Below are 25,259 nucleotides of genomic sequence, written 5' to 3' on the forward strand. Positions count from 1 at the left end.
AATTTCCGCTATCTTGATAGACAATTGGATTGGGCTTGTCGATAACTAAAAAAATGTGTAGGCTATATTGAAATAGTTTAACTTCTCCATTGCCCTTTTCTTTTACAGATTCCTGTCTGTCACCCTCCCTAACCATGTAGCAATTTGCTAATGGGCCACTTGCACACAGTGACAGGCAAGCAGATACACAGGCACACTCACACTCACACTCACACACACACTCACACACACACACACACACACACACACACACACACACACACACACACACACACACACACACACACACACACACACACACACACACACACACACACACTAGGCACCCGGTCGAAAAGTTTGAGAATTTTGCAAAGGTGAGAACACCTTTTCCTGCAATCTAGAGCCATAATCATTATTCTATCTTTTCTTACCAGGACATCTGAGAGGGCACGTCGCCCTGTGTCCCCTATGAGCATGACACCTCTGCACACACACACACACACATCATCTCCGTACAAGGACTCCTCGTCCTCTTGCATTAGCTGCTGATTTTTATAGTGGATTAGCCTGGGATGTTACCTACCCGTTTATACGGGCACTTTTTTTTATTGACAAGAGAATCTCATTGATTGATGCATTTATTACTGATTGATTGGTTGGAAATAAAGTGTGGAACCCATTATAGATGACAGGTGGTCATTATCACTGGTACATGCAGTTGCAGTAACTAGCCCTACTTGGACATGATTTTAAAAAATGATTCGTTTGTAGAAATGTTCTCTGTTACGCATGCATTCATCTGAAGGCCTCGTTCTCCAGGGAACGATCCAGTGTTTTTCTGTCCTGTGCTCACAGGAATGAAAGCTCCTTGGGAATCACACAGGTAGAGGGATGCCTTTCATCTTCTAGATTTCGGCCGGCAGAAATCTTTATTGGAGCTCGAACAGCCTTATCTTCTCGCCTTCGCTCTCCCTGTGCGCCCTCCCGCTCTCGAGCAAGCCTACTGTATTTCTGCTGCAGAGTGGGGCGTGTGACGTCAACGAATGCTGGAGCGGCTCCTTGGCTCGAGCGAGAAATGGGGAGAAAATTCCGAGGTGAGAAGCCCTTTTTACCCTACATAATGTTTTTTTGGGGGGTGGATGACAGTGCTTAGTGTTTGTATGTATGTATCAGTCGAACAATGCCGTTGACACCACGTACGAGGGAATGGCTGAAAATATCGCCAAATTAGAGCAAGCAGGCAGGACACCAGTGATGTGCCTGTGCACTGTCGAAAATGGTAGGCAGGAAAATCAGGGCATGCTGCTAGTGCTACGCTACTACCCGCGCCGGACACTCGCCGCCTTCTGCACGTTGTCATCCGTATCGACACGACTGCATTGATATTTGTCAATGTTATGTTATTGAATAAAACGTGTAGTTTTTCTCCGCTTATTCAAATCGATGAATGATAGGTTACAGTCAAGCCGCATGTTCCTGCTGCGGTAGGCTACCTTATGCCACTTGTCTTTGGGTCTTTAATACCCAATCGAAGACTGACTAACGTTCAGTCAGTGCGATTGTTGCAATCAATGTGTGTAGCCATTCATTGCACGTGTGTAATTTTCGCTTAATCAATCAGTTGTCAATCGAATAATTCGGAATCCATAATGTCACGACACCGGCCTAATTTGCTACTCATAGACGACGTGACGGTTAGTGAAGATCTGGCCCATGCCCGTCATAACATGATATCAACCATTCGGTGGAATCATTTTTCAGCTGATAACGTGTAATGTGGCCTATTTTTGTTGTTGCATATAATAAGAGCTTTTATTGGAAGCTTTTAACAGTCAAGAAACACTTTCTCATTCCAGTATATCCATGTGTTTTTATTCCGAGAAATGACATTTATTTGGGCAGAATGTCCAAACATCAAAGCAATATGATTAGGGACTATCTGATAATACATCATATTATCATTCACTATAAATATGTATTTATATTTGAAAGAGCCCACTACTCAGCTATGAGCCTCATAGTACTGCCAGCTGTCTCACTAAATATACTTGAGCTCAAGGGGAAGGTCTCAAAGGAAATCATGACTTGGCATTATGCACTGCTCCTGCTTGGCCACTTAGAAAACTTCCCAGGATCTGTCCCAACAGCTCTTGAAGCCAAAGCAGCACTTTGCCTAGAGTGACAGACAGGCTACTCTAGTGTGGGGAATTGTGCTCTGTGTGACCCGTGGGAAATACTAATTTACAGTTTGTGTGTGACTGGCTGACGACTGTGGGAAATACTGCCTCGCTGTTGCTGTGCCCTTGCTGCTGTTGGGCATCCATCAGATGTGACTGAAGTCAAGCTTTAAAGATGTCCTCCAGTCATTTTTTTTTTTTAGCTTCTCCTGTTCAAAAGTGATATCCCAAGTATAAATACAGTAAAGTACACTCTAAAGCATAGCTGCGGGAAGTACAGGTGCTATAGCACCCCCTGTACCCTCAGCACCCCTACTTCGCACTGCTACGCTTTAGTGAGTGTACTTTACAATATTTACTCAATTTTTATTCCTTTACATTTATTTTGTATTTTTTTACAAAAGTAGTGCCCTGGGGCTTTACTAGTCCTGTATTAGCAGGCCGATATTAGGGGAAACAAGTAAGATTGCACACATTATTTACTTTTAGGCCTAAATACAAGATGAAATTGCATAATTGCATGCACGCCAACAAACCATCAAAAACACAAGCGCACTCTTGCATGCACAGACACACCTCCCCCCACTGCATATTTTTCATTTTTCAGAAGAAAAACGACACACACACGTTTAGTCAATTGAAATACATTTGCATGTACATTGCTTGAGAAGAAAGATATTGTTTCCTCTCGTTTTAAAGGTGAAAGACAATCAGCCCTCCACAGAAATCTCTCTGCCTGTACTACACTCCTCAAAAAAATAAAGGGAACACTTAAACAACACAATGTAACTCCAAGTCAATCACACTTCTGTGAAATCAAACTGTCCACTTAGGAAGCAACACTGATTGACAATACATTTCACATGCTGTTGTGCAAATGTAATAGACAACAGGTGGAAATTATAGGCAATTAGCAAGACACCCCCAATAAAGGAGTGGTTCTGCAGGTGGTGACCACAGACCACTTCTCAGTTCCTATGCTTCCTGGCTGATGTTTTGGTCACTTTTGAATGCTGGTGGTGCTTTCACTCTAGTGGTAGCATGAGACGGAGTCTACAACCCACACAAGTGGCTCAGGTAGTGCAGCTCATCCAGGATGGCACATCAATGTGAGCTGTGGCAAGAAGGTTTGCTGTGTCTGTCAGCGTAGTGTCCAGAGCATGGAGGCGCTACCAGGAGACAGGCCAGTACATCATGAGACGTGGAGGAGGCCGTAGGAGGGCAACAACCCAGCAGTAGGACCGCTACCTCCGCCTTTGTGCAAGGAGGAGCAGGAGAAGCACTGCCAGAGCCCTGCAAAATGACCTCCAGCAGGCCACAAATGTGCATGTGTCTGCTCAAACGGTCAGAAACAGACTCCGTGAGGGTGGTATGAGGGCCCGACGTCCACAGTAAGATTTAATAACTTTTTAAAACCATGGCGACAGAGAGACTGTCAGAATACAGCAGAGAGCTGCTGTTTTTATGATCGCTTTTCATTTCAGCGCTGTCTACACTTTTTATTCAACACGATTGCCAAGCATAAAATGCGTTCCTCCGTACTTTCACTCGCGCTGCTGCAATGAATGAGTAGCCAAGTGTATCGATAGCCCAACATTTTACATGTCACAGCCGATGTCACAAAGTGCTATACAGAAACCCAGCCTAAAATCCCAAACAGCAAGCAATGTAGAAGCATGGTGGCAAGGAAAAACTCCTTAGAAAGGCTGGAACCCAGGAAGAAACCTAGAGAGGAACCAGGCTCTGAGGGGTGGCCAGTCTTCTGGCTGTGCTGGGTTGAGATTATAACAGTACAAGATGTTCAAACGTTCAGAGATGTCCAGAGATGACCAGCAGTGTCAAATAATAGTAATTGGCCTCATGCAGTTAACACATGTCTTTCGCATAGAGTTGATCAGGCTGTTGATTGTGTCCTGTGGAATGTTGTCCCGCTTCTCTTCAATGGATGTGTGAAGTTGCTGGACATTGGCGGGAACTGGAACACTCTGTCGTACACATCTATCCAGAGCATCCCAAACATGCTCAATGGATGACATGTCTGGTGAGTTTGCTGGCCATGGAAGAACTGGGACATTTTCAGCTTCCTGGAATTGTGTACAGATCCTTGTGACGTGGCTGTGCATTATCATAGTGAAACATGAGGTGATGGCGGCAGATGAATGGCACGACAATGGGCTTCAGGATCTCGTCAAGGTATCTCTGTGCATTCAATAAAATGCAATTGTTTGTCTGTAGCTTCAGCCTGCCCATACCATAACCCCACCGCCACCATGGGGCACACTGTTCACAACATTGACATCAGCAAACCGCTCGCCCACACGACGCCATGCACGCTCTCTGCCATTTGTTTGGTGCAGTTGAAACCTAGGTTGAGCTGAGAAGAGCAGACTTCTCCAGCATGCCAGTGGTACATTGACGGTGAGCATTTTCCCACTGAAGTTGGTTACGACGCCGTACTGCAGTCAGGTCAAGACCCTGGTGAGGATGCCGAGTTTGCAGATGACCTTCCCTGAGATGGTTTCTAACAGTTTGTGGAGAAATTCTTTAGTTGTGCAAACCCACAGTTTCATCAGCTGTCAGGGTGGCTGGTCTCAGATGATCCCACGGGTGAAGAAGCCAGATGGGGAGGTCTTGGGCTGGCGTGGTTACACGTGGTCTGCGGTTGTGAGGCCCGTTGAACATAGACAAATTCTCTAAAACCATGTGGCTTATGGTAGGGAATTGTACATTCAATTGTCTGTCAACAGTTCTGGTGGACATTCCTGCAGTCAGCATGCCAATTGCATACTACCTCAACTTTAGACATCTCTGGCATTGTGTGATAACTGCACATTTTTGTGGCATTTTATTGTCCCCAGCACAAGGTGCACCTTGTGTAATGATCGTGTTGTTTAATCAACTTCTTGACATGCCACACCTGTCAGGTGGATGGATTATCTTGGCAAAGGAGAAATGCTCACTAACAGGGATGTAAACAAATTTGTGCACATTTTGAGCGAAATAAGCTTTTTGTATGTATGAAACATTTCTGAGATCTTTTATTTGAGCTCATGAAACATTTTTGTTCAGTATAAATATATTAAGCTCTGATAAGATTAATACTTCCCAAACGACCCAGAGGCTTTTCATTTAAGTTTCTTTTGCAGACCATTTTTCCTCAAGCCTAAACCTATTTCTTCTTTTATATTGAAATTCATGGGACATTTTTGTTCACTTTTTACACAGTGACCCAGGTGGAAGACATTCCCAAAACGATTCAAGAAAATCTCCTTGACAATGGTGACCGATGAGCACTATCTCCGTCAACTACTGCACTCCTTTAACAACTAGTTACCTCAGAGGAATGCTGCATATTCAGTGAAATGTCATTCTCATGCAGAATGTTTACTGTCTGTCACACTGACAGTTGAGTGTCAAGTATTTCCCAACTGTGTGTGTCTGTGACAGCGGATCTTCCCATAGTCATTTTCTCTTGTGTAGGTTTCAACTATTCTCTACAGTGACAGCGGAGCGTCCCAATTCCATAGTAATTTTCCACAAGTAGACATACAGTATCGCATCACCTCTGGCAAAACAACATTGATTGTACTCCTCCTGTCCCATAGCGCCACTACACTATCTATGACTGCCTCTATGGAACGGTAACGAGAGCTTGTTTTTGTTTACATCAGAGACCTCAGTTGTCGACTGCCTCTGATCTCCCCATCAATCTTGAACGGAGATTCGATACAGCACCATGTTTACACTCAGTCGGTGGTTTATAAGGTACACCCATCAAGTACCAGATCGGACCCCCTTTGTGTCCAGAACGGCCTGAATTATTTTGGGCATGAGAACATTGCTCAATTGGTATCAGGATGGGGCCATGGACTTATGCCAAATCCTGACTGCCATCAGCATGACATGTTATATATTTCAATTTGTTTGAACTCTTTTTCCAATAATAGTGAATTGGATCAATCAGACCTTTGTCGTTGTGTGAATAAAGGCCATCCCCAGTCAGAAGGGGAATATCATCAAATTTGATTTGTCACGTGCTGAATACAACAGGTCTTACAGTGAAATGCTTACGCCATCTGCGTCCCAAATTGCACCCTATTCCCTATGTGGTGCTCATGGTGCTCAGGTCAAATGTAGTGCACTTTATAGAGAAATGGGTGCCATTTGGGACACGGTCATTCTCCCAGCCTTTCTTTGCCTGCTTTTCCTACACTAGCTTTGTCACTTCATTCCCTGCCAAGAGCTGCCCCTTCACCAATCTACCAATTCCCTCCTTAATCAAAGTAACTCTATTTTCCCACTAGTGTGTGGTCTAGTTTGAGTGAGTGAGTCTGAGATCTGTAGTGGTGAATTACTGGGAGGTGGAGAGGAATCCCAATGGGGCAGCAGAAAATCTCCGGCCAGGATTTGGGAGTCTCTCCACGCATACAGTACTTGGTGACAGCTGTGCAGAGTCAATCACCTTGAAGATGCACATTACATATTCAGACCTGTGATCAAATTGTTCATAATACTTTAAAGCAGTTCTTGACTGAGCTTGCCTGGCGCAACGGAACCAATGAAATAGTCCCTAAAGTGCAAACCCCGCCCATCTGGCACTCCAGGGTCTGAATCAATTGAAATATTACATCCATCCTTGATGGATATTTGCACGGACTAATTGGTGTCTCTCTGTCTCCGCTAACATAGGTTACATGTATGGATTGTGGACACACATCAATGCACGTTGCTTTGCCACCCCAAAAATCAATGACCTCATATACTGTGTTTAGAAATCTCATAGCAGAATGGAAATGCAGTAAGGTTGTATTAATAACCTATTGTATTCAGCGCATGTGATAAATACAATTTGATTTAATTACTTTTGAACACTTCGCTATATAGAGAATATGGTGCCATTTTGGTCGCAACCTGAGAGACAGTCTGTGATTTTTTGCTCTGCTCCTGAGGCAATTTTCTCCACAGTTTCCCTCTATAGAAGATCTGCCCTCTATAAAATGAAAAGTCTAAGCCTCATTCTATTTGCAAACACACAAGTCTGTATGTGGACAAGTGTATATAGGGAGGCTATAGGGAAAAGGCTGTGAAATGGTTTTAGCGCCCATTCAATCCGGGCTTTGGTAAGGCACTGACAGCTTGACAATAAGGCAGGGCCCTTGGGTTAGATAACATAATAACGGCCTTGATGCCAGCGATTTAAAGCAAGCACACACAACCCACTATCACAGATCTTTTGAAATGGACACAAATGACCTATTGGAAATTCATGAAAGGCACACAAAGTATTGGAACATACATTATTTTGTATACAGTCCATCTCAATTATTTACATTTCAGTCATTAAGCAGACACTCTTGTCCAGAACTACTTACAGTAGTGAATGCATACATTTTCTCTTTTTTTCATACTGGTCCCCCGTGGGAATTGAACCTACAACCCTGGGATTGCAAGTGAAGTGCTCTACCAACTGAGCAACACAGGAACAATCACGTATTTAAGATTACTGTTAAGGTTACTGATGACAGAAACGATAGGAGGGAGGTTGATCAGGGAGGTTGGGTGTGCGAATTAGAGGTTGACCGATTATGATTTAACAACCCCGATACCGATTATTGGAGGACCAAAAAAAAGCCGATACCGATTAATCAGCCCAATTTTTATTAAAATGTTTTTAAAAATGATTTTCATTTTATTTTTTACAACAATACTTAATTAACACTTTTATTTGATCTTAATATAATACATAAATAAAATCAATTTAGTCTCAAATAATGAAACATGTTCAACTTTGTTTAAATAATGCAAAAACACAGTGTTGGAGAAGAAAGTAAAAGTGCAATACGTGCCATGTAAAGAAGCTAACGTTTATGTTCCTTGCTCAGAACATGAGAACATATGAAAGCTGGTGGTTCCTTTTAACACGAGTCTTCAATATTCCCAGTTAAGAAGTTTTAGGTTATAGGAATTATGACGCATCGACTATTTCTCTCTATACCATTTGTATTTCATATACCTTTGACTATTGGATGTTCTTATAGGCACTTTAGTATTGCCAGCCTAATCTCGGGAGTTGATAGTCTTGAAGTCATAAACAGCGCTGTGCTGTGCTGTGCTTCAAGCATTACTACGAGCTGCTGGCAAAACACAGTAAAGTGCAGGGCAGAATTAATGATTCTGCTGCTGCCTACCACCACTCAGTCAGGTTGCTATATCAAATCATAGACTTAATTATAATATAATAAACACACAGAAATACAGGCCTGAGGTCATTAATATGGTAAAATCCGGAAACTATAATTTTGAAAATAGAACGTTTATTCTTTCAGTGAAATATGGAACTGTTCCGTATTTTATCGAACGGGTGGCAACCCTAAGTCTAAATATTTCTGTTACATTGCACAACCTTCAATGTTATGTCATAATTATATAAAATTCTGGTAAATTAATTACGGTCTTTGTTAGGAAGAAATGGTCTTCACACAGTTCGCAACGAGCCAGTCGGCCCAAACTGCTGCATATACCCTGACTCTGCGTGCAATGAACGCAAGAGAAGTGACACAATTTCCCTAGTTAACATTGCCTGCTAACAATAATTTATTTTAACTAAATATGTAGGTTTAAAAAAATATACTTGTGTATTGAATTTAAGAAAGGCATTGATGTTTATGGTTAGGTACATTATGCAACGATTGTGCTTTTTTCGCGAATGTGCCCGTTTGGTGAAGTTGAAGTAGGCTCTGATTCGATGATAAATTAACAGGCACCGCATTGATTATATGCAATGCAGGAAAAGCTAGTTAAACTAGTAATATCATCAACCATGTGTAGTTAGCTAGTGATTATGTGGGGATTTATTGCTTTGTATAAAATAAGTTTAATGCTAGCTAGCAACTTACCTTTGCTCCTTGCAGCCACAAGGTCCTTTTGATGCTGCACTCTCATAACAGGTGGTCAGCCTGCCACGCAGTCACCTCGTGGATTGCAATGTAATCGGCCATAATCGGCGTCCATAAAGGTAGATTACCGAATGTTATGAAAAATGGAAATTGGCCCTAATTAATCAGCCATGCTGACTAATTTGGTCGACCTCTAGTGCAAATAACACTGTCTACCAACCCAAACGTTGCGTCTTCAAATCACATCATGGACAATTTTAGCTAATTAGCAACTACATACTACTTAGCTAGCATGTTAGCTAACCTTAACCCCTAATCCTGACCTTAACCCCTAACCTAGCTAATGTTAGCCACCTAACTTACCTAGCTAACATTAGCGACAACAAATTGGAATTCGTAAGAAAATTGTGTAATGTACATGGGAAAGTTGCTAGAATTTCAATTTTGTGTCTATTTCAGAATAACTTGTCACACACACACAGACAGATCCAGGGTCAGAAAGCTTATCTCGTGCCTACATTATCTCAAATAATAAAACTTACTTTGGTCGCTACAATACATTTAGGATTTTTTTTTTTAAATGTAGTTTTTCATTATGGAAGCATCTTGCAGTTACAGAATCCTTGCAGGTACGCTAGGTTTAACAATAGAATGGAGATTTAGAATCTGCCTATTTGTATAACGAACATTTTAGTTTTTTCAAGTTTTATTATGGAAGTAACTGGCAGGTACAGAAATGACTGTGGGTGAAGATTATGACGTTGAAATTGATTTGTTATTCATGTTGGCAAGTTTGGGATGAAATGTAAGGACTGCAAATCCTACTAGCCCGGATGACGCACTTCTAGTCAAGGGTCCAAATCTCCCATGCAATAATTAAAAAGAGAAGATTTTACCCATCGCTCAGGTTAGCGCTGTTCATGTTCTACTATCCTGGTCTGAAAAGTGTTAAGGAAACTGAGGTTATCTTAATGTCCATCCCATGTCACTTCACCAAGCAAATAAACAGATGTACCTACAGTTATGATATACGCGCAATTTACTCCATATGCAAGCATACTGTAAAATGGCAGCATTAATCTGTCACGTAAGCAGAAGTAGATCTATTAAATTGTAGCACATGCAGGTTATGGAGGGGGCTATTGGATGGGGGTGGGGTGGTTCCAAGGCTGCGAGTGTTTTCTCAGTGACATACCCAGCCGAGGCACGGAGCATATGATGATGGTGGTCTGTGTAATGGTGGATGTTTGCCTCTGACGAGCCACGTGGATCAATAGAAGACAGTGGAGGCAGGGGGACAACCGACTCTGAGCGAGTTTCCTCATACACCCTGTGTCTTTATGCTGTGCTGTGCTATGCAGCCACAGCCATCGCATCTCCTCCCAGCTCTCAGCCCCAATTCTCCACCCTTTTCCTGCGCTTTCACACTTTCCCGCATGCATTTGACAATTGTGGAAACTCCCTCCAGCAAATGCTTACACCAATCCTTTTAAATCCATGATGAGAAGTGTTACCACAGCCCTTGCTGTAGGTTCTCACTGGGTGGCTTATCCATAGCCGTGACAGTGGCACCGTGTTAGCACGGAGAATGTGACCCGACACAATGTGACCCGACACAATACGCTCACTGTGTTACTGTTGTTTATTGTCAGGCCTCCTTGTGGTGACAATTGGGTAAACTATGTCTACTTGCAAATTAAAGTTGAATATTCCGCTCCTAAAACTACTTTAAGACACTCATGACAATTCAGATATTTTTTATTTTAAATTTCAGTTATTGTCGATTACGCAGCTGCTACTGTACTGTGAGGCTAGGACAATAATCGTAGTGTCTCCTCAGTCATCAACACCTGCATCCAGTGTATCTACTCTAAAGATTCCCACCTTTTCCTGTCCCTTTTCCTTCACACAGTATCTGTGCCCCAATCTTCTTAAAACGGTTTATCTCCTGTCCTTCATAACCACTAATACATGAAAGGAGTGGACAGGTTTCCACTTCCCACCTTGGATTTCACCTATCAACCCCTATCAACTGTCATGAAGGAAAGGTAGACCGTTGTGTGACACAGTCCAGTCCATTTGAATAGAGTGGGGATCCCCGAAGAGGACTTTGTTGACATTCTGTTCAATTGGCTGGCTATGTGATTGGCCCTCTGCGGTCACGTGGGTAGCACCTTGGCTGTGTGATTTGTCCGTATTGGGAGAGCCAATGGCTTACTCAGGGCTAACGCTGACTTGCTCATGCAAAAGCCTAGCTGACATTGTGTGTTTCAGTAAGTCAGGTAAGGCAAAAGCTAGGGTAGGTTCTTCTGGTGACCTTTCCAGACATCCTGGTTGGAGGATTCTATATTTCCTGCTTATTCCCTCCTGATTTGTGGAATCGGTTTAATAACTGTGATTTCTTGAAAACCTGGGAATTTTGGGAAAGTTGCTGGAACTTTACAATCCTAGCAGAAGCCCTTATACAGTAAGGAGTTTTGGGAATCTGTGTAGCCAACGGGAACACAGTAAAGCACAGGGGCATGTTAATTATTGTCCTTGTCATAACATTCGCCAATATGTTTGTAATTACATGCCTCTATAAAATGCATACATGTATACATTTAATTCCTCTCACTCTTCAGAATAAAACCCTTGAACGATCAGAACAATACCAACTAAGATCAGGGTGAGGACGTGATGCATCTTTCCAACTGTACAGTGCTTACCGATAATGGGACGCGCTTCCGATTTCAGAAATACCTCTGATTTGGGTGATTTAAGTATCTATTGTGGGCCAGCAGAATGGGTTGTTGTTTAAAAGCCACTGGATGTGGTTTTAAAAGCCACTTGGTGATGGGCACACGATGGGTCGTCTCCCTCGGAGTCCGTCTGGGTCTAATTCAAGGTCAGCTTCTCTGCATCCACCCAGCGAGACGATACTGATGGAACGGGAAAGCTCGTTTGTGTCGTTAGCTCAAAGAGGTCAATCAGTTTGTCCGCGAGGGTCTGTGGATCTGTTTGTCTGAAAGGGGGGTGTTATATATTGTAGGCGTCTATTTTTTGAGTGCTCTTGTTAACACGAGCACACTGTGTAGTAGTGAATAGGGTTCTATTTTAGACTCAGCCCGACAACAGAACCGATTATTCAAAACACTACATTATTGTCCCTGCTTGGCCAGTCAATGCAGACTTGCAGTCAAGGCCGGAACGCTAAAGCAATCATGCATAATTAGTATAATCTCACTCAAAACAAAGCAAAAATGCAAAACATCCTTAACCCTCACTGGGAACGATACACCATCTCTTTCCTAGGACGCTGGCTCCTAGGAAAGAAATCACACGCACTGCACAGCTTGATAATATTGACACCAGCAATCTCATCTTCTTCCCACCCTCTCGCCCTTAATATAAGTCAGAGGTGTTATTCACAGTGGCTGGTACCCACCTGGCCTGTCTACTGCTGCAGTCCCTTGTTACCATGTCACTTCTTTGTTTCCTCTACCATCTGTCTCTCTTCCCTCCCAACGCCCACAGCTCAACCCCTCGGCTCTCTGTGCCGCTTGCCCACACTTGTTTTTTTACACTCCCTCTGCTGTCATCACCTTGTCTTGATCTCTCTCTCTCTCTTTCTGCGACCTTTCACTGACAAGTAATTTCAACTTCCTGTTAGCATGCCACGGATCCTTTCATCACAGCAGAACAGGATTCTGGGAGTTAGCTGGTATCCCCGGAGACCAATAGCTGACTTCTGTTTTTTTTTTTTTTTCTGCTAGCTTCTGCAGACCCATAGGCGAAACATAGTTTCAACGTTCTTCTTCTCAGTCTTGTCCCCTTTTTGCCCTCAGAACACCTTCAATTCACAGGGCATGTTGTCTACAAGGCGTTGAAAGCGTTCCACAGGGATGCTGGCCCTTGTTGACTCCAATGCTTCCCGCAGTTGTGCCAAGTTGCCTGGGTGCACTTTTTATTGATACACGGGAAACCGTTCAGCGTGAAACCCAGCAGCATTGCAGTTCTTGACACACTCAAATTGGTGTACCTGGCACCTACCACCATACCCCGTTCAAAGGCACGCTGTAAACCATGTAACCAAGAAGCTTGATCTTGCAAGCTAGCAATTTAGCAAAGCAAATGCATGAGCTGAAGATAATTTATTTGCTAAACTTATAGTTACTGTATTTAGCTTGCAAACATTTAGTAGTTAATTTCAAGTAACCTGATCACCTCTCTTGAGCTGCACAACATTGGACCATCATGAGATGAAAGCTTCCGTGTGCTCTTTGAGCCCGTCATGGTATGTTTGTTTACGGCTGCTTTGGGAAACGGATTCATAATGAAAACATAACGCAATAGGCGAAATTAAGAGGCAAAAATTTAGATTGATCTGTCAATTTTCAATTTTGGGATATATTGCTGCTATAAACGTCCCTACTTTCATAAAATGTGAAAATAAATTGGCAATAATGTATATACATACTTGATTTGTATAATTTTATCCCAACTCCGTCAACTACACCTATCATACATTTTGTTCTTGTTAGCATGTTTCATGTAGATATTCAACCACTATTTTTAAAACTCTCCATGTTGAATCATATATCATTCAAAAGCTTGTTTTCCGGAGCATATTGTTAGCTAGTCCATACATGGCGATATGCTTTGTAGACGTAGTGCTTCATGCTGAAATATGAGTAATTTCCTGACATCTGATCGGCCCTTTCCAGCAACCTAATTGGTTAAAATGCCTCACGTGCCGCGCAGCACTTCCTTGTTTGAAAATATCTCCCGTGAAGAATCTACGTAAAGAGAGACAAAATGAGCAAATCTCCAGGAATATACCAAACAGTATGTGAATAAAAATATGCGTTCTCAGTTAGCCAGTGCGAGAAAAGCATTGAATGAAAGAAAAAATAGGCTGATCAGCCGATCGAGACAATGGCAGTACAGGTAGATGAGGAAAAGGAGGTGGCCGGCAGCTGCGCGTCGAGATGCAAATTAGTTGGGACGAAGATGACAGCTAGCAGCGATCAACCATCCAGCAGCCAGCCAGCCAACAGCGGCTTTTTTTCCCCACATGTCACAAATAAACCAACGTGTACATGATTTAATTTGCCCTAAGTGTTTATACACGGGACTGAAAATCACTATAGACCCCACCAACCAGGGATTCTGTCATGACAGAATATGCACACTGTGAAGGTGATCGTGATACATTTAGGAGGAGTGTTTACACTTTCTCCTGGCTGCAGGAGTGCTCCAGGGGAGATGTGGCATTTGACATAAATGTGAGGATGGGTCGGTCTTCTAGCCCACGAACTTGGACTTGGTTATGCAGCACTTAAGAAAATAAGCAACGGCCTAGCGATTCCTTCCTTGTGTCTCAGCTCATATCAGAGACATGACAGGAGAGTGACAGGTAAATAAAAGGGGAGTGTAGCCCATTATTGTCAGGTGACTTTCTGTGTATAGATTTCCTTGCTCCAGTAAATGTACTCAGAGTGAATAAAACAGTGATAGGAAAACATAACTATACAATGAGACTGTCACATAGGCCTACAGTGTCCTATGGCTGGAGCCTACTGTGATTACTGAGAAATTAGCTTTACATAAAGTAAATACATTCTGATATGCTAACGCTTACATAGGGTAACATGCTGCTATTTAGTCATGCAGTTATGACTAATGTCGACAGACACCATAATAAGTACTCTCCCCCCCCCCCCCCCACACACTTTAGTCGCAGAGATTCAGAGAGGGCTACAGTCAATGGAGAGTGCCACAAAGATAATTAGCAGAGTATATGCAGATATAGACCCAGACATAGCAGATTTGCTGAAGGAGGATACCACCATAGACATTCATGTATCCTTTGATGGCACAAGAGAGGATTTACTTCCAACTACGGGAATAGGTGTGTGCATAGACATTGTAACAGGTCTAGTGGTAAGACTATGAGGTGTTGTCTTCCTACTGCCATGCATGTGTGAGGAAAAGGAAATGTGGAATTAGTGAGGAGGAGTTCAGGGAATGGAAGGATTCACATGCAGATGACTGTGGTCAAAACAAAGCAATGGAGCGGGATGCAGCGACACACATGTGGGCCAGATCAGTCATTCGCAGCCACTTTCGTTACACCGAGATGCTCTCAGATGGTGACAGTACTGCACACAAGGCAGTTGTCAAATTAGATCCCTACCCAGGCATTGAGATATGGAAACGAGAATGCATCAATCATGCCCACAAGAGGATGGGAACAGTGCTTCGTAAACTGAGTTCAGAGAAACGCCTTAGGGGGGAGAGGTGACGGGAAACTCACTGCACAGAAAATGTAAGAGTCTGCAAAACTATTACAGGGGTGTGATTCTTGATAACGAGGATGATGTAGAGGGCAAGAAGAATGCTATCTGGGCTGGTCTTGTCCATTCCCTGTCAACTGACAAAATCCCTAATCACGGTAGATGCTTGTCATCTTGGTGATGGTACCAGCGAGCCCTAGAAAATGGTGAAGATCCACCCAGTCACAAAAACCATGGAGGCCATACATTTTTGAATAGAGAGGTTGCACAGAAAATGCTACCTCCCATATCATAGGATGTCAAACAATAACCTCTGATTGGGAACCAAACCAACATAGAAATAAAAAAACTAGAATGCCCACCCTAGTCACACCCTGGCCTAACCAAAATAGAGAATAAAAACCTCTCTATGGCCAGGGCGTGACAATGTCTGAACTCTAATATGGTCGCGATGCCCCGAAACTGGTCTTCGTGGGGAAAAGCCTCATTGACAGAGCAGCCAGTATGGCAGTAACCACTTTCAATAAGGGAGACGCTGCTATATCAAATGTGATGGACAAATTGTGGCTTGACTGCACTTTGGTGAAACTGGAAGCAATCAGAGAGGAGGATGCAAGGCGTGTTGTGAGAGCTGATGCTGCTTCAACGGAGTGTGGCAAGCGTAGGCGCAGGTCCAATGACACAGTCAAGACAGTAAAGTGGAACCAGCAACAACTCAAAGAAGACCTTACATATGGGGCAGGCATAGCGGATTTAATGTTCCACACATTTTAACAGCGATACAAAATCCTTGTATTATGTAACAAATTGATCAAAGTGATATGAGAATTTTCCCAAAACTGCATATTTGTCCAACAGACCAGTATTCAAAGCATATGCTCTATTGCTTGAAACAAATGTATTAAACATGCTAATGTATTTGTAAAAGGTATATTTGATGTTTATTTGTCAGTTTAGAAGTGATATAAACTCAGCAAAAAAAAAAGAAACGGCCCTTTTTCAGAACCCTGTCTTTCAAAGATAAAGTCCAAGTAACTTCACAGATCTTCATTGTAAAGGGTTTGAACACTGTTTCAATGCTTGTTCAGTGAACCATAAACAATTAATGAACATGCACCTGTGGAACGGTCGTTAAGACCCTAAAAGCTTACAGACGGTAGGCAATTAAGGTCACAGTTATGAAAACTTAGGACACTAAAGCGGCGTTTCTACTGACTCTGAAAAACACCAAAAGAAAGATGCCCAGGGTCCCTGCTCATCTGCGTGAACGTGCCTTAGGCATGCTGCAAGGAGGCATGAGGACTACAGATGTGGCCAGGGCAATAAATTGCAACGTCTGTACTGTGAGACGCCTAAGACAGCGCTACAGGGAGACAGGACGGACAGCTGATCGTCCTCGCAGTGGCAGACCACGTGTGACAACACCTGCACGGGATCGGTACATTCGAACATCACATCTGCGGGACAGGTACAGGATGGCAACAACAACTGCCCGAGTTACACCAGGAATGCACAATCCCTCCATCAGTGCTCAGACTGTCTGCAATAGGCTGAGAGAGGCTGGAGTGAGGGCTTGTAGGCCTGTTGTAAGGCAGGTCCTCACCAGACATCACCGGCAACAACGTTGCCTATGGGCACAAACCCACCGTCGCTGGACCAGACAGGACTGGCAAAAAGTGCTCTTCCCTGACGAGTCGTGGTTTTGTCTCACCAGGTGTGATGGTCGGATTCGCGTTTATCATTGAAAGAATGAGCGTTACACCCAGGCCTGTACTCTGGAGCGGGATCGATTTGGAGGTGGAGGGTCCGTCATGGTCTGGGACGGTGTGTCACAGCATCATCGGACTGCACTTGTTGTCATTGCAGGCAATATCAACGCTGTGCGTTACAGGGAAGACATCCTCCCTCATGTGGTACCCTTCCTGCAGGCTCATCCTGACATGACCCTCCAACATGACAATGTCACCAGCCATACAGCTCGTTCTGTGCGTGATTTCCTGCAAGACAGGAATGTCAGTGTTCTGCCATGGCCAGCAAAGAGCCCGGATCTCAATCCCATTGAGCACGTCTGGGACCTGTTGGATCGGAGGGTGAGGGCTAGGGCCATTCCTCTCATAAATGTCCGGGAACTTCCAGGTGCCTTGGTGGAAGAGTGGTGGAACATCTCACAGCAAGAACTGGCAAATCTGGTGCAGTCCATGAGGAGGAGATGCACTGCAGTACTTAATGCAGCTGGTGGACACACCAGATACAGACTGTTACTTCCTTTGTTCAGGGACACATTACTCAATTTCTGTTAGTCACATGTCTGTGGAACTTGTTCAGTTTATGTCTGTTGAATCTTATGTTCATACAAATATTTACACATGTTAAGTTTGCTGAAAATAAACGCAGTTGACAGTGAGAGGACATTTATTTTTTTGCTGAGTTTATGAATAAGAGTTTAACGGGATTAATTTATGGAAAGTACATTTTAATTGCATTAGCTTATCTTTATCGGCCATTTTCTCAAAATGACAAATTCATTTTTCTGTCTTCCTTGGACAGACATTCACATTATTCCACACACAGGTTCTTAGGTCTTATAGTCAGAGGCTTTAAAAAAATATTTTGTTTTGATTTTAAGTGCAATTTTATCTGTAAATGTATGCAAAATATGCATCCGTCATACATGTGAAGTGTTTTTTAAATTTTTTATAATGCCATGAAAATACAATATTTTGATAAACTGATCTGGAAAAGTCCCACCATTTGAATCTGCCTTGAAGCAACGTGTTGAAAAACAGATTCTCATAATATGCAAATTAGTACATGTTAAAGGAGGTTGTCTCATTTGCATATTTTTAATGTTAAAATATATAAAACTTGTAATACAACAAAATGTTGTATTTATGTATACTTTCAAGTGGTAATGTTTCAGTCCGATGAGACTAAAGAAAAAAAACAAACATATTAGCCTGTGGTGACTGGCCTTAATATTGACGGTATTAAAAATAATACCGTGGGTATTTCGAAATACCCTGGTATATGGTATACCACCCAAGCTGAACGCACTACTATATAGGGAGTAATTCGGGATGTAACCAGTCTGAACGTTAATCGCTCTAAACCTTGGCGGTAACCATTTTAATCAAATAACTGTGTTGTTCTATTTCACCGGGACACTTATGGCATAATTGATCTGGCGTTAATCCTGTCTCATTTCTATTTTGCTTCCTTCTCGTCTGGAAGCCTGAATAGAAACGGACGGCAATAAAAAGGTTTGTGAGACCGTTACAGTTTGCCTGCCAGCCAGGGAAGGTTCTTTTAAACATTATATCTCTATTTTAAAGGATCCCTTAAATTTGTTTTGAAGGCCTAGTCCAGACTTGAAGAGCTGAGTTAGGCACCGTAGGGTCATACAGGGCATGCAGGGAAACAAAAAAATGAATGTCGTCAGTTAGAACAAAACCGTTTTCAATGCTGTGTAGACATGAGGATAAGTGATACAATAAAAAAGCATGAGCTGGCGCACACCCAGAAATTATTTTGTGTGGCGGTGCTGACTAACGGGGTCTAAACTATAAAAATAAAGAGTCGCACACGCCATATATAAACTTATTGGGAGAATCACCAACATTACTGGGAGTTTATAAATGGAGTGTGCAACTCTATTTTTATAGTTTACTGTACTGCCTTGCACAAGACTTAACCCTGCAGGCTTGCATGATTCTGAGAACACAGTGGAAGCCCCAGGTGGGGGGTGTGTGTGTGTGTGTGTGTGTGTGTGTGTGTGTGTGTGTGTGTGTGTGTGTGTGTGTGTGTGTGTGTGTGTGTGTGTGTGTGTGTGTGTGTGTGTGTGTGTGTGTGTGTGTGTGTGTGTGTGTGTGTGGAGATCCCCTCTCACAGTCATACAGTAGTTAGGGCTGTGGCGGTCTTGGAATTTTGGTAATTTGCCAGGCCATTGTACATGGTCACCGACAACCGTGTTTACATAGGTTTTTTAAAGAAGCATATCCATTTGAAACTAGCCATTACACTTCGTTAGTATCTTGGTATTTTATTATTATTCAGGTTATTACTTACAAATAGTAATCAACAAATTAAGAAATGCCAGTTTGGAGAGGATCTGTCACATTTTGGTATTGACAACATCAACGGAGTCAAACTAAAGATATATGCCTACCTTGTCTGTTGGCTTTTCTGCATATAATTGTTTTTAATACAGATCCGATTTGACACAACCATTTAAATTAAGTCTGAAGGATTTTCTCTCACTTCTACCAAAATATTCGCACGACGTCACACACCCTGCGGCAGCGGTCATTTGATGGCGTTTTCTTCAACAAGTGGACGCCGTAATGAAATAAATAATGTCATCTAAGCTACTGAGAGGCCTTTTACTAGATTAAATCATCACAGGAGCGTTCGATTCTTATTAAAGAGATGGAGTTCAGTCAGGCTACTTTGGGAAACTTTTTGAATGGACATATAGGCCTATAGAGAATCCGCAAACTCACGCACGCACACCCCATTAAAAGCACCAGTCAATCAAAGCCAACAGCGTCGTGTCAGACACGAGCAAATATTTATCTTTTCCTTAAATGTATTAAACGTAGGTCTCCACCTTTTTTGGGCTTTCCTGAAATTATGCTATAAGATATTTAACCAGGAAAGTATGAAGGGGACAGCTATGCTATAGTATGAAGTTGACAAGCATTCAAATAGAAACAAATACACGCAACATATCCATAGCCTATTTATCTGCAACGCTGATTACCATTTTCAAGTACTGTGAGGAACTATTCTAATTTGTGAGGTGAAGAAAAAGTTGGGCACTTTCCCTACATTTGCGAGAAGCAAGCCAGGTACTTCTATGTGTGTTCAGGCGTGTGCGCTCCGTCAACATTAACAGGACAAAGAAATCAGGCACATGCTAATTGCTCACATGGAGCGTGTAAATGATATGAAATAAACCAATACTTGTTTCTCACAAGTGAACTCTGCAAATAACATTTCAACTCAGAGAATGCAACGGTAAATTACCGTAATTAATACATGCATTAGCAGAAATAAATGCAACCAAATTACAGGGATTAATGGTAAATTGTATGTTTTACGAACTGTAGTCTACCGCCTGGGCAGTCATAACAGTGCATTGCGGGCTGACACTATACTCTATACTATTCTACTTTGCGGGGATAGGAGGGCAGCACGTATTTTATATTTATTTTCTTCGCCTAGGGCAGCATATCGGCCTGGTACGGGCCTGATCAGCTTTGATTAGTCTAAAAATGAATTCTGTATCAAACTATACCATGCCAGGTATTGGCCAAACAATTGCTTATAATTATTAGTAAAAACTCCCCCTATTAGATAAAGTTTATCTACATGAAAATAGAGTTAATACAATAAAAAGAAAATGAATGTAGCCCCATTTAATAAAAAAAAAATGGTTATTTGATTTTCATGACAATCACAGCCCTAACAGTAGTATACCATTCAGCCAGACCTGGGTTCAAATAGTATTTGAAGTGCCAAGTCAGTTTGCACTTTTGGGACTGTTCCATTGATTCAGATGCACAAGGCAAACTCAATGTGCTTGGAAAAGGGATAGATACATCACCAACGGCAAAATGTCAACAAAACTGGAGACACCTGTTGAAGCGAAAGTATATGAAAGATATCAAATACTCTTTGAACCCAGGTGTGTGTGTGTATATGACTATTGCATGTACTGTAGGCAGGCAGGTGGGGGATAGTGCAGGCAGTGAGTGGGCTACAGCTTGAGTGTGTTTATGCTTGACTGAGGTAAACGCGGCATCGACAAGATCTCCCTGTGGTGTCATTTAGAGATGAAGCTATCTGATGTGCTGTCTTCTGTCTCCTGTTCTGTTTGGAACTGGATGTGTACACAGTCAGTTATTGAGGAGAATGCTTTAGGGGGGCTATTTTTGTCGAGCAAAAAGTGTGTGTGAGGATAAACTGTACCAGTGTGTTTGTGTGGGTGTGTGTGCGTGCGTGCGTGGCACGTGTGTATGTGTGCTTCAGCAGAATATCCAAGTGAGTTCATACTGTGAGAGCAGGCCAGTGGGGTGCCAATACATTCCAGTCAAAGGAAGTGACACGTGACTGACAAGCCACTTCACTTCCTTCCCGCCCAATTGGCCAATTACATCTCTCTGGATTGTGTCTTTTATCGTCTCTGACCACGGCCTTCCTGGTTTAATGAGCGGGTATACTCTGGCAGTGCTCTTCCCATTCTTGCTGATTTTCCACTCTTTTTCAAGAAGTGTGCCCTTGGGTGCTCCCTTTCATGGATTTAAAAGCATAGAAAATGGTGTGCATTGGAAGGTGGGAGTTTCCACTATTTTGCTTAAATCCACGCGAGAAAGTGCACATTACCTCAAATTGTATTTTTTCTTCTTTCAAAGACATTTTGATATTGATTTGCGCTTACCTGGCAGCAATGGAACTAATAGAATAGTCCCCAAAATGCAAACCCTGTTCAACTGGCAGTCCAGGTAAGCTTAGATGAACACTCAAAGTATTTGAAAGACGACAACCCCTTTTTGAATCGGGGACTGGTCTAGAGATCACTGGTGTGTGAGAACACTGAGCTGAGTAAGGATGTGTCTGTGCCAGGCTAGTATGTTTACTATCATGCCTGCGTGGCATGTTAATAGGCATTATAGACCCTCATGGCTAATCCCCCTCCACTGAATGCCTAAAAGCCTACTCTGCCTAATTCGCTGGGTCTCAGACCTGTAAACGCACAGGATCAGTTTCTGGAAGACATGTCTATTGAATAGGGAGTCACGCTGATGGGATTTTTTTTTTTACGTCCAGCTCATCTAAAGCAGCACAAGCTAACATGCTAATCATAACGATAGCAATTTGTTCAAGGTGAAATAAACATGCCATCACGATGAGCTATTTTGCTAGGGTGAGGTTAGAGGTCGGCTGTGCTGCCCACAATATTTTCAGAGTCACGAATCATGAAGATTTGTCAGTGCTGTAATATGTGAGTTAAAGTTTAAAAGCGCTTCAGGGGGTTGTGTGGGGAGAGCTCACCTCTATGGCAGCAGCACACTAATGTGCAAGCAGCTAATGTTGCTCTCTCCTATTATCAGATCCTCATAAGACTTCTTGTATTGTGGCTGAGAATGTTTTACATGTTTTTAAACATGTATTGAAATTAGGGATGACGGTAGTTTGCAGTGGCATTCATCCAAATGATAACAAGACAGATGTGGCCAACACAATTAAAGGATTTGAAGTGTTCCAACATCTCTATTATAAGCTAAATAGATTTAGCATCAATTCTTAGGTTTGTTTAAAAAAATGCACTTGAGCTAAATGTGGTTTTAACAGTGCTCATGTAACCGGTGTGAAGTAGTTGCTCTGCAAGGGCCACCGCTTTTGTGGAGCGATGGGTAACGATGCTTCGTGGGAGGCAGTTGTTGCCCTGGTTCGAGCCCAGGTAGGGACGAGGAGAGGGACTGAAGCAACACTGTTTCACTCAATGATATGCAGTTTTGTCATGAGAGTCAGGACAGTAATGTTAGGCGACCAGTCAATTCCACAATCAATATAGTCAGGTCTGACTTAGCTAAAACCCCAACCTGTCAGTCTCTCGCTGTTACTCTGTACAAGTACCCACTACCTATACAGTATCTGACCTCAATGTCTCACATGCTGGACCTTTTTAGCCCAGCAGGCAATCTCTCTGCACTGAAGCTAAATTTGCTTCACTAATTAGATCAGACGATACAGGGGACGCCACAATAGTTGCAGGAAAACCAACCAAATGCCATGCAGAATTAATTGGATTCAATTAAGCGAGGGGCATCACTTTCATATTTTTTTTTATCCCAATTTCGTGGTAGCTGAGTAGTTACAGTCTTGTCTCATCGCTGCAACTCCGTACGGACACGGGAGAGGCAAAGGTCGAGAGCCATGCGTCCTCCAAAACACAACCCAACCAAGCTGCACTGCTTCTTGACACAATGCCCATCCAACCCGGAAGCCAGCCGCACCAATGTGTCAGAGGAAACACCGTACACCTGGCGACCGTGTCTGCGTGCACTGCGCCTGGCCTGCCACAGAGGTCGCTAGTGTGCGATGAGACAAGGATATCCGTGCCGGCCAAACTATCCCCTAACCCGGACGACACTGGGCAAATTGTGCGCCGCACCATGGGACTCCCGGATGCGACAGAACCTGGACTCGAACCCAGAATCTCTAGCGGCACAGCTAGCAGTGCCTTAGACCACTGCGCCACTCGGGAGGCCACTTTCAGGTTAATTGCCCTGACGAATGGCAGGCTACGGCATTGTGATGTTCACCCCAGCTGCTCACGCTCTGCGTCCGAACTCTAATTGGCAGATGGCTGGGTGGACTCACTGGACTGTTAAATGCCATTAACATGGACCCTACTGTTGTAGCCTGCTGTTGTCACACTGACTGACAGATATTCAGAGCTAAATTCACTCATTTAAATAGGAAAGGAATCAGATTTGACCTGCTTGGTCAGATTCTTGGGGGCTGTGTTCATCAACACTCACTGTCTGGAATAAGCCGGGCCCCAGCTCTGTTTGTTTTGTCTGGCCAAATCCTGTGGTCGTTGTCAACCGGACCTGGCTAGTTTTGGGATGACTTTGACAGGCAGAATCCAGAATCAAAAGGCCTGCAAAGGGAAGGGAAGGGCAGATAGAAGAAGAAGAAGAAAAAGCGGGTAGAGTGAGGCGACCACAACGTGAGCAGAATTGTGAGGCTTTGACCGTGGCGCCAGGGGTAAGGCGGGTCCACTGTGCCAGACATGCAGCCTGGGTCAACCCTCTAGACTTCGTTGTTAGCAACTTAGCATGGTTGCCCTGAAGACGTAGCGAGCGAGGACGGTGGTAAACAGACTAATAGGCTCGATGTTTACCTCTCCACTCCCCGATGTCTATCCACTCGGAATGCACCGTACTAAGGGGGGAGGGAGGGAGCAAGAGATGGTGAGGGAGTGATAGAGCAAGAGAACGTGAGGGGCAGCGCAAGGGAATGCGCCCAGGGGAAGGGGGCAGAGAAAAACTTGTTTATTTTATTTGTTTTTTTCTCAAATTTTTTAAATATTTTAATATGTTTTTCATTTGTTTTTTTTCTTTTCTTTTTTCTCCCTCTGCTCTCCACTGTCTGTTATAACGGGCAGTGTCCATCTGGTCTGTGTGTCTCTGGGGTCACTTAGCTGTTATAAAACCATTATCCATTGACGTTGATATGTATAGGAATAATTGAATTAGCCTTGTAGGCTATTAGTTGAATGGAGATGTATTGGATAAGGCTTGTCTAGTGAAACAGCTTTAAACAAGTCATATTCTGATCGTTCTAATCTATAATTGGGGATGATAGGATCGAAAGATATCTATCGTTCTATATTTTATTGCTAACCAAATAGTAATAATTCAACTGATAAGACAATGCATTGAAGGGGAAGAGAAGGGCTTTCAGCAGCAATTTACATCCTCGGCAGTGTCTCGACCTTGTCACTGAAATGTCAGATGTTTCTAAAAATGCCTGTCAGTTGTCCCCTCTAAAACAATGTTCATCCTAAATGGCACCCTATTCGCTCTATAGTGCACTACTTTTGACCAGGACCTATAGGGTGCCATTTGGGACACAAGCTGTGCTGCCTGTTCTTGTTTCCAGCATTGACTCTGCAGCACACTGCATCAACAAACATCATACTCAAACAAGCACCCTTTGAGGGCTGAGATGTAGATGTGTTATTTAGGAAACCTGTGAATGGTCCGCTGGTCAATCTCTAAGGCATTCTTAGTCGATCACCAAACATTTATGTAAAAAAACAACAAAGCCTCGCATTCCTATTTTTAAAAAAAATGTTTCATGTTTTTGCGGTGGATGCAGTTGATTCCTCAGCCCTGTTGCCAGGACGGCAAAGT

At 43.0% G+C, this 25,259-nt stretch overlaps 1 protein-coding gene across 1 annotated transcript in view; it reads left to right on the forward strand.

Annotated features, from left to right (window-relative positions):
* The first annotated feature begins 493 nt into the window (after nucleotides 1-493).
* LOC135507802 (F-box only protein 41-like) overlaps nucleotides 494-25,259 on the forward strand; it is a 96,528-nt gene continuing 71,762 nt past the window's right edge. Inside the window, exon 1 of the mRNA XM_064927466.1 lies at nucleotides 494-1,076. The gene's annotated coding sequence lies outside the window, so the exon portion shown is untranslated. The remainder of the gene's footprint in view (nucleotides 1,077-25,259) is intronic.

Source organism: Oncorhynchus masou, chromosome 21, assembly GCF_036934945.1.
Source record: "Oncorhynchus masou masou isolate Uvic2021 chromosome 21, UVic_Omas_1.1, whole genome shotgun sequence".
Classification (NCBI taxonomy): Eukaryota; Metazoa; Chordata; class Actinopteri; order Salmoniformes; family Salmonidae; genus Oncorhynchus; species Oncorhynchus masou.